We start from the raw sequence: 13,010 nt of genomic DNA on the forward strand, positions 1-13,010 counted from the left end.
GGTAGACCTGGTGTAGGAAGACAGAGAGGAGGTATTGCTCCTCTGTTAGCAGCAGCTATTCCAGCCTTAGTGAGTGGTGGAAAAGCCGTTGCTTTAGGTGGTTTAGGCGCGGCGGCTAATTATGGCACTCGGAAAGCGTTACGAGCTTTAGAGAAAAAGAAGTATAAAAGGAGACGTAAACGAATGAAAAAATAAACATCATGACGGGGCGAATGACGAGACAGAGTCATTTCTTAAGAGATGTCTTAAAAGAAGCAAATCAAAATAAACGTCAGCAAAAATTACGTTATGCGAATGCGGATCAAATTAATGCAGTGAGTGAACTGGTGATGAACACGTTGCGTGGGGCTGTACGACCTGGTAGAAAGACTGTCAGTCGTTTAAAACCCTATCGTCAATCTCTCCGAGTCATTGCGAATCCTCGTCAGAGTATAAAAAGGCGCAAACATCTGATGACTACACAAATAGGAGCCGGTGCGTGGAAAGAATTAAATCGCTGCTATCACTGCGCTAAAAAACATTATCGTTATTAAGTCATGAAACGTAAAGTGTTACAACGACTCCTATGCATATTAGATTATGTGCTTCTCATTGCACAAATGATCAAAGATTTTCAACAAAAACTCAAAGGGAGATGCAGACCCAAACAGATATAAGCGCATGGCTTGACTAGGATGTTCATTTGCCATCATGGACGGTATTTCATCCACACCGATTGAAAACTCTGTGAAATTTTTACGTTTGCGGGATAAATACAAATCTAATCTTTTAGACGATAGTCGCTTAACCAAAGCAGCAGGTTTAGCCGCTCAAAAAGAACTTTTGCTGGAGAGTCCTGCGCCAGATACTTGGAAAGAACCCCGTTTGAAATCCGTGAACCGAGAATTACAACAATGGGTTAAGAAAATTCGCCAGCCAGGAGGAACGCGCGGGATAGGGCAGGATGTTTCCGATAGCGATGATGAGGAGGGAAATTTAGCGGTTGGTCCATTACAGCAATTTATGGGGAACATTTCAAAAATCAGTAAAGCTATAAAAAGGAAAGCAGAACCAGTGACCCCTCATTCAGTGTTACAAACACCTGTAGTTAAACAAACTCCCTCCACCAGTAAAAAATCCAAGTTGACCTTTAAGACCGAATCCAAAGCAAAGCGGTTGTTACCCAAGACCCCTAAAAAGACTCCTTCATCTGGTTACAAGACCCCTAAAAAGAAAAAGACTCCTTCCCCTCCTTCCAGTGTTTTTAGTACAGCGGAAGAAGAAGAAGGCTTTGCTGCTAAATCCCCTTGGAAAAAAGCTCGGGAGAGTATTGAAAAAAAATTTAACGAGGCATCAAAAAGGGCTACAGAAAGAGCCTTAAAGAAACTCGCAACTGCTCCAGGCTGGAAACCGTTTGGGACACCAGCAAAAAGACGATTAGATGGCAAGGATTGGTAAAAGGAAGGCTCGCAGAAAAAGACCGCAAAAGGGAAAAAAGCGCGGTCAGCGTGGGGGCTGCGTTGGATATTCAAAAATTAATTGAAAAAACAGGCAAAGAGTTTCATTGGCCTAAAGCAAGTTACCTTGGTCCAGGGACCCGGCTTCAACAAAGACTGAAGAGGGGTGACCGAGGCATCAATAGATTAGACGAATTAGCGAAAATCCATGACATCGATTATTCCAAAGCGAAAAGTTTAAAGGACAAGTGGAAAGCGGACGATAAAATGATACGCGCTATTACAAACCTCCCAGGGAAGAAAACCAAACAAGAACGGATCGTCAAAGCCATTATGCAGACAAAACGCAAACTTAAGCTGTAATTCTGTTTGTTTTTTTATTCACTTAATAAAAATTTGTTGTTACAATTGAATTGTGTCTTATTCTTTCTTAAAATGCAGTCGAATCACGCACTGACTATCCGATTGAAATTGAACTAGTGTCCCATTTAATTCTTTGAGCGTGATTTCAACCTTTTCCCAATGATTGTCTTGTACCTCGTAAAAGTTTTCTCGGGTGTGTGAAAACGCATAGCGTTGTCTTCCTTCAGGCGCATAATAGACTTGGCCTAAGGATTGCGTGACGGTCACGCTGTTAGCGGTCACTTTGGCTGAGACTTCCAGGGGTCTGGGGTAGAGGTTTAAGGCATCTTCAAAACTTTGATTGAGGTTGATAAAACGCCAATCGGAGAGAGTACTTAAATGAAGCCAATTGCCAAGTATTTGGGTGGGTTTTCCCGTCTCCAAGGAACTGGCTCCTTTAGTGTGATTAGGGTAGCTATGTACCAAATTTGGTCCCATGCTATCGGCTTGATTAGACTTGGTATTTATCCAATGCAATGTTTCCGCCAACGGTTTGTAGACATAAATTGAATTGTCCGTATGGCTATGAGTTAAGACGAGTTCCGGTTGCACACCGTCTTTATTCCACGCTAATGTATGCCAACGGGCTGAACTAAACTTAAAACCATCATCCAAACTAGCGTGCGCTGTTTCTTCTATTCTATGTTTCACTGTATTAAAAAAATCCACCCCTTCATGACAGGCGCCTGCTTTTTCCCATTCACGTAAATCACTTGCACTGATATAGCCTTTTTGCGACACACCGGATTGATTTGCTTTTTCAGTCTCAGCCCATAATTCCATTAAATTCACATCGGCACTCTGCAAGTCTTTAAATAGAGACATTTTAGGCAAAATTGCCGAAGCAATTGAGACTTTCCATCCTTCCCCGTGTAATCTTAACCCAGGTTTGACTTTAAACTGATTTGCCACATTACTCACGTATGTTTGGGTGACATCGCTTACGAGGGTTAAGTAAATGTTCGACATGTTTACGAAAAGTAACTTGACCAACCCTGTTCCCTCTATTTATACAAACAGAGACCACACCAATCAATTGTGTCGCGAACTTAGTTTATTAAGCCGTTTTACCTCCCTTCGATAAAACGTTACAAATCCTAATTTAATTTCAAAAACAAAGCATGCAAGGGGTTCGCGCTTCCAAGCTACTGTACTCCTATAAAAACTACATACAAAAGCTAAAGCGGGTTGGCGCTACCAAGCAAACCGTACCCGCACTATTTTTACAAATCCATTAAAAGTTCCACCTCTGCTCCAAACCAATTGTAGCCATACGGCGTAGAAGAGCGAGTGGCGGGGTCAATCACGCGTTTATCAAACACCAGCTGATAATGTTTTTTACGTTCCGTGAGCTTGATTTTCTTGGTGACCTGATTGCGTTCAAAAAAATCAGGAATCGTGATCGCCATTCGGCGCGCTTTTTCCAACGGTTCGTCTAACTCTTTTAAAATGTTTTCTTTCATCGTGTAGTAATTTAAGGTTTGTTTTGTCTCATAATTGAGAGAAAACCCACGTACTTTACATTCGACTTTACCTTTCTTCGTCAAGTAGCCATAGTTTTTCGCACCGCCACTGCAAAATTCCACGATCACGTCGCCGTCAAGTTCGTCCGTGAATTGTCCCAAAAAATCTCCCAGCGGGAGCTTGTCTTGACCCCGCTTGGTTTTATAAATGACCGAGTCTGTATCGTAATACAAGACTCGGTCACCTAAAAAATCAAGGGCATCGTAAAGCTTGAGGCGAGCCAGCGAAGTCGTGAAGGCCGCGATGAAGACGTTTTGCTTGAACGAACGCTGGTATTCGTCTTCGGCTTTGGAGACGACCAGCTCCATGACATCGTCAGAACAAATGCGGACACTGTGAATCTCATTCACCGGGTCTTCTAGCAGCTGAAACAACTGTGAGGGTTGGGTGATGCAGTGCGTCACAGGCTTGTTCTGTCGCTCACCAAATTTCCCCCATAAGCTGAAAAAGAAAAAAGTAATGTTATTGATTTCTTAGTATGGTCCGCAGATTATAATTTTACAGTCTGCATTGCTCCTTACATAGTCTAAAACATTTCACGAATTGAAATGTACAGTAAAACACTGCAAATAATTTTTCTTAAAGGCAGACTTTTTCAACATATTTCCCATACAAAACACTGTAATTTTTGATTTGTAGTGTGCACTTGTCATTGCACAGGAGTAAACATTTCGCGAACTCAAATTTGCAGTAAAACACTGCAACTATATTTTTTAAAATGCAGACTTTGTCTGCAACTTAACATAACTAGTTACCTGTTCAAAAGTAATTTCGCAATGCTTTTTCTGCCCGGATTCACAGCAATCTTTTCAGGATCCAGCTTAATCCCCTCATGTTCTTCATACTTCTTTACGTACTCTGCTTTCTGCTCTGGGGATTCCACACCCGCGGGCCATCCGGCGCTTTCCTGCTTCAATTTCAACCATGTATTCACGTACCCTGCAAATAGACCTTCACGCCTATTTTCTTCCGGAAAATGCCACACCTCATGGATCTTCACAATCTGATATCCTTTCTCGACTGCCTTCTGCAATTCTGGTGTGCACCAAGTACCTTTTAGCATTCGCTGTTCTCGGGTGTGGCAACACATGTTGGACCGCTCAAGCAATGGTTTTTCTAACTCTTCGGCAACACAAGACCTGCAAAGAGGAAAAGTAAGTTTTCCGCCTGCTCTCACGGGCAAGGCGGGGTGGTACAAGCGTTCCGGAGCAAGGATATCGACTTGAGCGATACCAAAATAATCATCAATGTTCTGGTTGTCTGGTTGGTACAGGATACACGGGAATCCCACAGGGTAAGTGCCATATTTGTTAATGCTTGGGTACAAGCTGGTGAAATCAACATAACTGATATCTTCGCCCTCCTCTGCTTTGGCGTACAGCGTAGCGGCGCCGGTTCGGCCTCCAAAAAACGCGTCTCGCGGTTCAAGGGGTGGAACAAATTCAAACGTTTCCAGGAAGGCTTGCAGCTCAGGATCGGTTTGTTTCTGTCGGGCAAAGTCGCACCCCCACATTTCAATGACGGTGTAACCAGCGTCTCGAAGAAGAGCGGTTTTCTTCAGTGTGGCTTCGTAGACTTCGAACACCGTTCGGTCTGGATGACAGAATCGCTTCATATTGCCTTGCTTCGGGTAACATTTTCGGCAACCGTGGTACTCGTAGACCGTATTGCTAGCTGCATGATAGCCATCCACATTGTAAGACTGAGCCGGGGTGATGACTTTAGCTTCCCCATCCAGTGAATTTCGTACATGCTGAAAAATAAAAAATATATACCTTTTTAATGTTTCCTGCGCGGTCTGCAGATTATAATTTTACAGTCTGCATTGCTCCTTACATAGTCTAAAACATTTCACGAATTGAAATGTACAGTAAAACACTGCAAATAATTTTTCTTAAAGGCAGACTTTTTACACAATTGTCTCATATACATTTCCTTCTAATTTTTGATTTGTCCTATGCATTGACGTTTGCAAAGTATAAAACAACTCGCGAATTGAAAAATGTTGTAAAACACTGTAACTTACATTTTTAAAATGCAGACTTTGACTGCGACTAAAAAAATTCTTACCTGAATTCCGCCGCCAATCTTGGCATTTTCAAACTCCAACCACTGCAATGCTTCGATGCTTTGGTTTTGCTGCTTATGACGCCAACCGCCGAGGGGTTCCAACGCAATGGTGTAAGGTTCGAAAAACTTTTTCTGGAACACTTTAAAGGCGGTGCTCGCAATTGTGACACATTCAATGGTGGGATTGATTCCTGTTAGCTCCATCATTTCGCTTCCGAATTTTTCCATCGACTGATTTAAGACTTTCACATCACTTTTCAAGTAGGCGGACAGTTCCTTTCGGCAATCGAACATCGCTCCGCTTTCGACTTTGTCTTTGTGCCAGGAGAAGAATTCCTTGCGCCGTTTTTCCGTCATGCGTTCAGGGTGGTATTCTTCCGCTTTGGGATATACACCAATGTAACCCAGCTTGTCTTCACAGATATACGAATACGGAAAGAACCCCTTGTGAGCTTCCGTCAAATTAAATGTGGCAGGCAAGCGTTCCAATGGCATATTAAAAAAATTAAGCGAGTCGCGAAAAATCATATTACCACACTGAAACGATAAAAATTTTGCACCCATACTCAACACTTTTTCCACCTTGTACCCCTTATCATACAACAACTGCAAAATAAAAGAAGAATCAAACGCACGCATATTGTGTGCAAACACAAACACCTGCCGTTCCTTCAAATCTTCCGTGACCGTTTTAGCCATCACATCATTCAACATATCCGAAGCCTTCCCTGCCTCGCGGTAGCTACCTCTCACATTCACATACTGCCAGCCCACACAAACATCTTCAAAATCCCGATTCTCATCCAAACTACATTCAAAATCAATACAACAAACAAGGGGTGGCGGTTTCTCGTCTTCTTCTTTTTTGTTTTTCTCGGCTTTTTCTGCTTCGACCAGTTCTTCCAGAAGGGCCCGGTCTTCTTCGCTGAAGGCATCTGGTTGCGCTGTTAGAAGGTCGCTTAATTCAGATGTTAAAGGCTGAATATAACACTGATGGTTGGGGCCGACTTTGTCTCCACAGTTAGGGCAGCGATATTCCCCGCAAACATGCTTCTTTTTCTTAGAATTCTTGTATACTTTGCAACATTCAGGACACTTTTTAAACATGCCGCAAACGGCGCTTTGCTTGTGAGCGGTAAAACATTGTCGTCCGTAAAATGACCGACCACAGTCCTTACAGTAGACAAGTGCACGCTTGTTGTCTTTAAAATCAGGACATTTTCCGTTTTTTCTTCTACAAGCTTCACAGTTCTGTCGAGAACAATTGTGATGAGCCACGTCTTCCTGATTGTAGCCTTTGTTACATTTGTTACAGTAATAGCTGCGATTGAGGAGAGCCGGCACGCTTCTTAATCCGTGAAAATGATGTTCGACTTTCAACAGACACAATTTTTTCGGGGCAGAATCAAACGTCTCATCGTGGTACCAGAGAGCGCCACACACCCCTTCAAAGATTTTAATCTGGTAACCTTGAGGGCCGAGATGTTCTTGAATTCGTTGAATTTCAGGTAATCCACACGGTCCTTCGGGAACACCGGTTTCTTGATGAAGCATGTAGGCCAGATGTTCCTGCTGCCCACGTCCTTGAGAAATGTTTTCATACCCCGGATCTTGATCCACATAGGCTTTGGTCGATACCAATGCGCGGGCGAAACACAGGTCATCTTTGTTTTTGATTATAATCACGTATCTTTTTGCGAGCAACTGTTCAAACGACTTGTTGCCAGGATTTTTTTTTCGGGGTCTACCCCCACGCTGTCGGTTCTTGAAAAAGGACAGTTCAGCGTAAAATTCACCGTTGGCGGCATCGAAACTTTCCGCGGAGTTTAGCTGTTTGGCAAGTTTTTCCAACCATTGACGCGTTAAAGGTGAACCTTGGATCCACTCGCTTAAAGGCAAACGGGGGCAGCTGGTCCATGTATGTGAACCCGTGCTGTGATGAATCGCCATGGAAAGGGAATAATCCTCCACATTGGTAATGCCATTGCGAGGATCGCGAATAAAATTGATTAAACCCTGGTGAAATGCTTGTGCGACGGCTTCACCTTGAAATTCACCATTCGGAGACCGTAGTTGCCGAAGGGAAAATCGAACATTCATCTGGATAGCGACATCACGATGAAACGAACGCGGGGGTCTGACTCGCTCCATATTAACTGAAAATAACGGATTCCCTCCCTGTTGATCGCTCTGGCGTGAGGCGATTAACAGATCGGTTTCATCGTCTGAGTCCATCAATTCTTCACCTTGACTCGGTGTCCATTCTGTCTCATCCTCTAAAAAAAAATCGAGACTATCGTTCATCAAAGCGAGAATATAAGGATCCATGATTTTCGAAGATCGTTTTGGAAAAGCTCCACACAGTAAGACAGTAAAAACTGAATGACGCTCAAAGAGACGCGGCTTAGCTAAATTATCTGTGGAGTATGTGTTTTGAATGTCATTAACTTATCCTAAACAAAAGGTTGCCCAAGATTGCCTAATGACCTATTTTCCCTTAGTCAGCTATACTCTTTGTTCTTTTTCTAATTACTTTTCCAACTGATCCCTCAAGACTAAGTCTTTGTTCGTTTTTCTAATTCATTTTTGGCTGAGTCAGCTTTACTCTTTGTTCGTTTTCTAAGAAATTTTGGCTAATTCAGCTTTACTCTTTGTTCGTTTTCTAAGAAATTTTGGTTGATTCAGCTTTAATCTTTTCTTTTTCTTGAGTGTTCATTAAGTTCTAAGAAAACCCCTCCCAGCCTGAGCGTTGATTTGACAATCTCAGGGTGTGTTCCTTTCGGCGAATCGAAAAACGAATTTTTGATCCTACATTTGCCAGATTTCGCGGTCGAAAGGAACGTGAAATCCGTTTTTGGATTCACCGAAAGGAACACACCCTCAGTTCATTTCTTTTTTCCCCAAAGACACAAGTAAATTACACGCAAACTTAACTTTATTTCATTTTACCTCCCTTCGGTAAAATGTTACAATAAGATTCTTAAATAGTGCAATAAGAGGAACGTAATTTAGCCGCAAGTCAGCTAAGTCCTTTTTAAAGCACTTAATTACAAACGGGATTCAAGAAAAATAAATTAATACAACTCTTCATAATAATCGCGAAAAAAACCAGGGAAATTCTAATTTTAGGTGAGCGTAGGTTCGCTCAAAACGTTCAATCATTGTTTCAATACCAGCAAAAAAAGGATTGTCAACAAGCTTTAAATCATCGATCGTTACATTTAAAATTGTGATACGAAAATCAGTTGTCTGCCTATTGATTTCAATCCACTCTGTAAAAGGATTTAGCGGTGAAAAACGGATATCTTGCATCACTTTTCTAAAAGAAACCCAAAGAATTCATTATTCTCTGTTCAAGATTTCTGCGTCTACGTAAAGCGCTAGTGTGTCTATATAACTTAAAAAGTTTTCTTCGCTCACTTTGAAAATCAACGGCTTCATAACGATCATGACGCATCTGTCCTTCAACGGATAACCCCTCAATACAAATTCGAATACACTGAGAACAGTGTTCTTGATTAAAGGAAAGCCACTGTACTGAGCTACAGCAGCGACGTCTCTTAATCTGCCTCAAACATTTACTAAAAAAGAAGTAACAAATTTTACATGAATTCCAAGTGCCTACGAATGGATGTATAATAATAAAGACGAATTAAACGGGCTTCCCGATTTTTGTCTACAAATTTCTGTTGCCTTTTCGCCACAATTCCATCCAATGTTAATTGTGTGCTTCGAATTCTTTTACAATGAGGACATGGAGCTTCTCTGTACTTAGCATATTTAGTGGAAACCCATTCCGTTTTATGGCAATACGTATTCCATGTTCTAAGTTTCAACTGGTTTATACAATTTCTAAAAAAGATAATTCAACAAGCGCGTTTAAAAACACGTTTTTACAATTCAATCATACAACGTTTGGTCTTGACGCTTAACCAGGTACAGTCTTTAATCCAAAACAGGGATTCCAGAATCGGTCTAAAAACACAACATTAACTAGAGTAAATTGTCGATTTGTTTCCACAATCGATTTAAAAACGCAACATCGCTTGGGTATATTTTTGAGCTTGAAAACAATGTTTCGATAAAACACAAATCTGCGTAGACAAACCTGAAATTGACGCGATGTTCTTCTCGAAAGCGATTCCTGTCTTCAAGGTATTGCTGCTGTTGTAGTTGTTGGGCAACTGGATGCCATGGTACTAGGAAGGTTTCTGCCATTAGTCCTTTATTCGGAACTGCGTCAAAGGCGAGCTGATATAATGTCTTCATCTTGGAAACAGGAACAGCAACGGATTGGAAGTCTTGATACTGTGAAGAGCAGAGCGGAGTGACTTTTCGCAAACTTAGCCTTGCTTTATGCTGTTCATGGGAGATTCACGCTCATTGGTGCGGGAGCAACAAATGCGGCGCGGCAAAAACCGATTACCTTTTCGCGGCGCTTTCAAGTTTTAAACCTTAGCGGTAAAAAAGTTCGCTGCTCTTTTAAGTTTAACGGTGGACGGCAAAAACAATTACCCTTTTCGCTCTTTTTCAAGTTGGACTCCTTTTGTTTTCGAATTCTGTTTTAAGATGAACCAGAAAAAATTTTATTTTCAACGATGGCTTCGCCTTTTGAAACCGAGGGAACGTTCCTGACACAAGAGCAAGCAGATCATATCAACGAGAGGCATGTATCAAAGAACGAACATTTGAGAGCCTCTAAGTTTGAGTCACAAATCGATTTAGTCGATTTGTTAAAGGCTGTCTCCGAACTCACCTGGGAACATCACGAAGACGTCTCCGTCATACACGAGGGCTGGAACGAATATCATGGACGCTTTTATTTGTTCGTGTTTAAACTAAACCGGCAAATTGGTGTTGATCCTGAGGGCTTCCCTGCCAAACACATTGCCGTCTACTATTGTGAGAAAGTACCAGGCGAGAAATGGCAAATCATCTCAGCCTACCCATTTAACTTCGCGTACCATTCTCCATTTCTAAGTAGGAAAAACAGATCCTACTAATTCGTCTTTTGACGAACCCACAAACGGTTTTTTTAAAAACCACCAAATGATTTAAAGTCAATGACCAATAATGAGAAAGACTAGTTTATTTTGTAGTAAACTTTCGTCGGGAACGGGCTTAGCGCAGTGCGTTAAGCGTTAGTACCGACGACAGGTAAATTTTCATTACGTTAAAGCTTACGCGTTCGATTCTCTCTCTTTGTCTCTTTCAGGTCTTTTTTTCTTTTTAACACATAGCTCATTTTAGCTGACTCAGAGAGTTTTCATGCAAATTTTGAAGCGCGCGTGAATTAGCATACGAAACCATTCACTGGAACGCGTTTCACACTACACACACACACACACACATTCTAGGAACTTTTAGATTGCTCACGCTGTAAAGATGTCAACATCTAAGGAAGTCGGGGATGCTTGGTATGGCTGTCAAACAGAAATAAAACATCTAAAGGCTCATATTATCACAGTGAAAGAGACTATTCGAATCCTCAAACGAAAAGAGATGAGAAGACAACAAAGAGAGAAGAAGAGCGACGCTGAGAAGAAAGAAGTGAAAAAAGAAGAGAAGACTTTGATCTACGATAATATGGTCGGGGACCTAGATATCTTATGCGCTAAATGTCAACGCTATCTGAAAACACTGTAATAAATTACTTTTAGCATTAGATCTTTATTTTTCTTTGAATAGCTTGTAGCGGCATGGTAGCATGGTAGCGAAATGTAAGGTACGGGGATCAAAACCTCGCTATGCCCTGTTTTTCTTTAATAGAGACTCTATGGCCGAATGGATAAGGCGCTTGACTACGGATCAGGAGATTCCAGGTTCAAGTCCTGGTAGAGTCGTTTTTTCAGAAAACGTTCCGAAAAAGTTCCGAGCGCTCTCCGAGCGCCATCTTGAATTTTTAATTTGATTGACAAAATAGAACAATAGCCTTAAAACAATAGCGGCGGCGGCATCCTTTGAGTGGCCAGGAGCCCACCCTTACTACTCACACAGCAACAGCTAGTTCTTCAATCACTTTTGGTTTCATTTTTACCGCGTGAAATAAAAATTATTCTTTGAAACTTGAGTTGTCAATTTGTTTTAGTTGGGTGTATTGTGAGACGGAATTATTTAACCGTAGCTACTGTACGTTGCGAGAAAAAACACATTTTCTAAGCTTTTGCCGGTATTTGCAGCGCTATTTCTGTAACGCGTTACAACCACATTTTGGGGTATTCATTAAATTTATTATTTTTTCCCGTTTTAGTCTTGCTTGTGAATGTTGGTATTTTATATCAGTTAGAATTGGTGGTGTTTTCTTTCTTTAACTAAAAAATTTCAGAAAAATGCGTTGAATACTTCTCGAGTAAGCTGGACTTAAAGTCCTCTGGGTATGATATCTGGCTAAATGGAGGGGTGATTGTGCTACGCATCCAAACACAATTTGATTATTTCCTTAAGAGCAAGTCCATATAAGATGTCCCAGCAGCAACAATCCAAGTTGTTCTTCACTTCCTTAAACCTAGTACAGCCTCACTGACAAAAGATCGAGTTGTGGAAATGAAATCAGTACTATTATATATCTGTCTTGTTTATCGCTCTTCACCTAGTGTCCCTCGGACCCGACGGATCTGACTGTATCGACGCACCAGGCAAAAGGAGCGAGGTAACCAGCAACCGATAAAAAGCGAAAAATTCTTTACAAAGATTCTGGTATCCTTATGACTACATATCGATGGTGCTCTTAGTATCACGATATATAATAATGAAAAATTCTAATTTTTTGTTGTAACCATGCTTACCCCTTATTTACATTTTTTTTCGCCAGAGAAAAGTGATCAGCTATCGACGAAGTTTGTGCGAAGCTGCACGAAAATTGGACTGTTACCGGGAGATGGAGCTGAAAGACGATTGAGAGCCAACAGAAAACAAGTGCGAGAGTTCATAGTATTATAATCTTCGCTCTATATAGTTTTCACTAAGTCTCTAATTGCCCCCAATACAACAAAAACAATCCAAATCAGTATTTTATTTCATCTGAAAAATACTGTACAGTGAAACATGCACGTGTCACTCATTATTATGTCAGGTTAGTGACACAGAGGTGAGGCACAGATAAGAACCAGAATTCTTCAGGCTAAGATTTTGAAAGAACCTGATGAAGTAGAAATGTTAAAACAGATCGGTATGGAGTTCTTAAAGTCAACTAATCATTCTAAAGGCAAAAAAAGTTTCTATTGGCTTAAATTGCAGTCATTTAGACATAACAACATGCATATTTTGTACAAACATTTAAAACCACCAACATTCTTCCAAAAAGTCTTTTTTCCTTAAGAAAATAAGAACCTCGAATGTTTGAGAACCTAAACAGCTTAATTTCCAAGAAACAGAAAATTTATAAGAGCCTTTTGAGGCTAACTTCGAAAAGCACCTGTTACTTAGTTTTTACTGTATACTACTAAATGTAAGATCAGGGGGGGAGGGGGAGGAAGAGTTAGGGTTAGGTTGGAGGGTTAGGGTTAGACGAGCAGTCTCAACTGATTTCAATGGTCATAATGATCCACTGAGTTAAACGTTCGCCTTGTCAGGAAAAGG

General features: G+C 41.2%; 1 long non-coding RNA gene and 1 other non-coding gene across 2 annotated transcripts in view; both read left to right on the forward strand.

Moving 5' to 3' along the window:
* Positions 1–13,010, forward strand: part of LOC140937551 (uncharacterized) — a 149,160-nt gene that overhangs the window by 120,482 nt on the left and 15,668 nt on the right. The window lies entirely within an intron of this gene.
* Positions 11,203–11,275, forward strand: Trnar-acg (transfer RNA arginine (anticodon ACG)). Its single transcript has one exon. It is a non-coding gene; the product is annotated as a tRNA-Arg (tRNA).

Source organism: Porites lutea, chromosome 5 (genome assembly GCF_958299795.1).
Source record: "Porites lutea chromosome 5, jaPorLute2.1, whole genome shotgun sequence".
NCBI lineage: Eukaryota > Metazoa > Cnidaria > Anthozoa > Scleractinia > Poritidae > Porites > Porites lutea.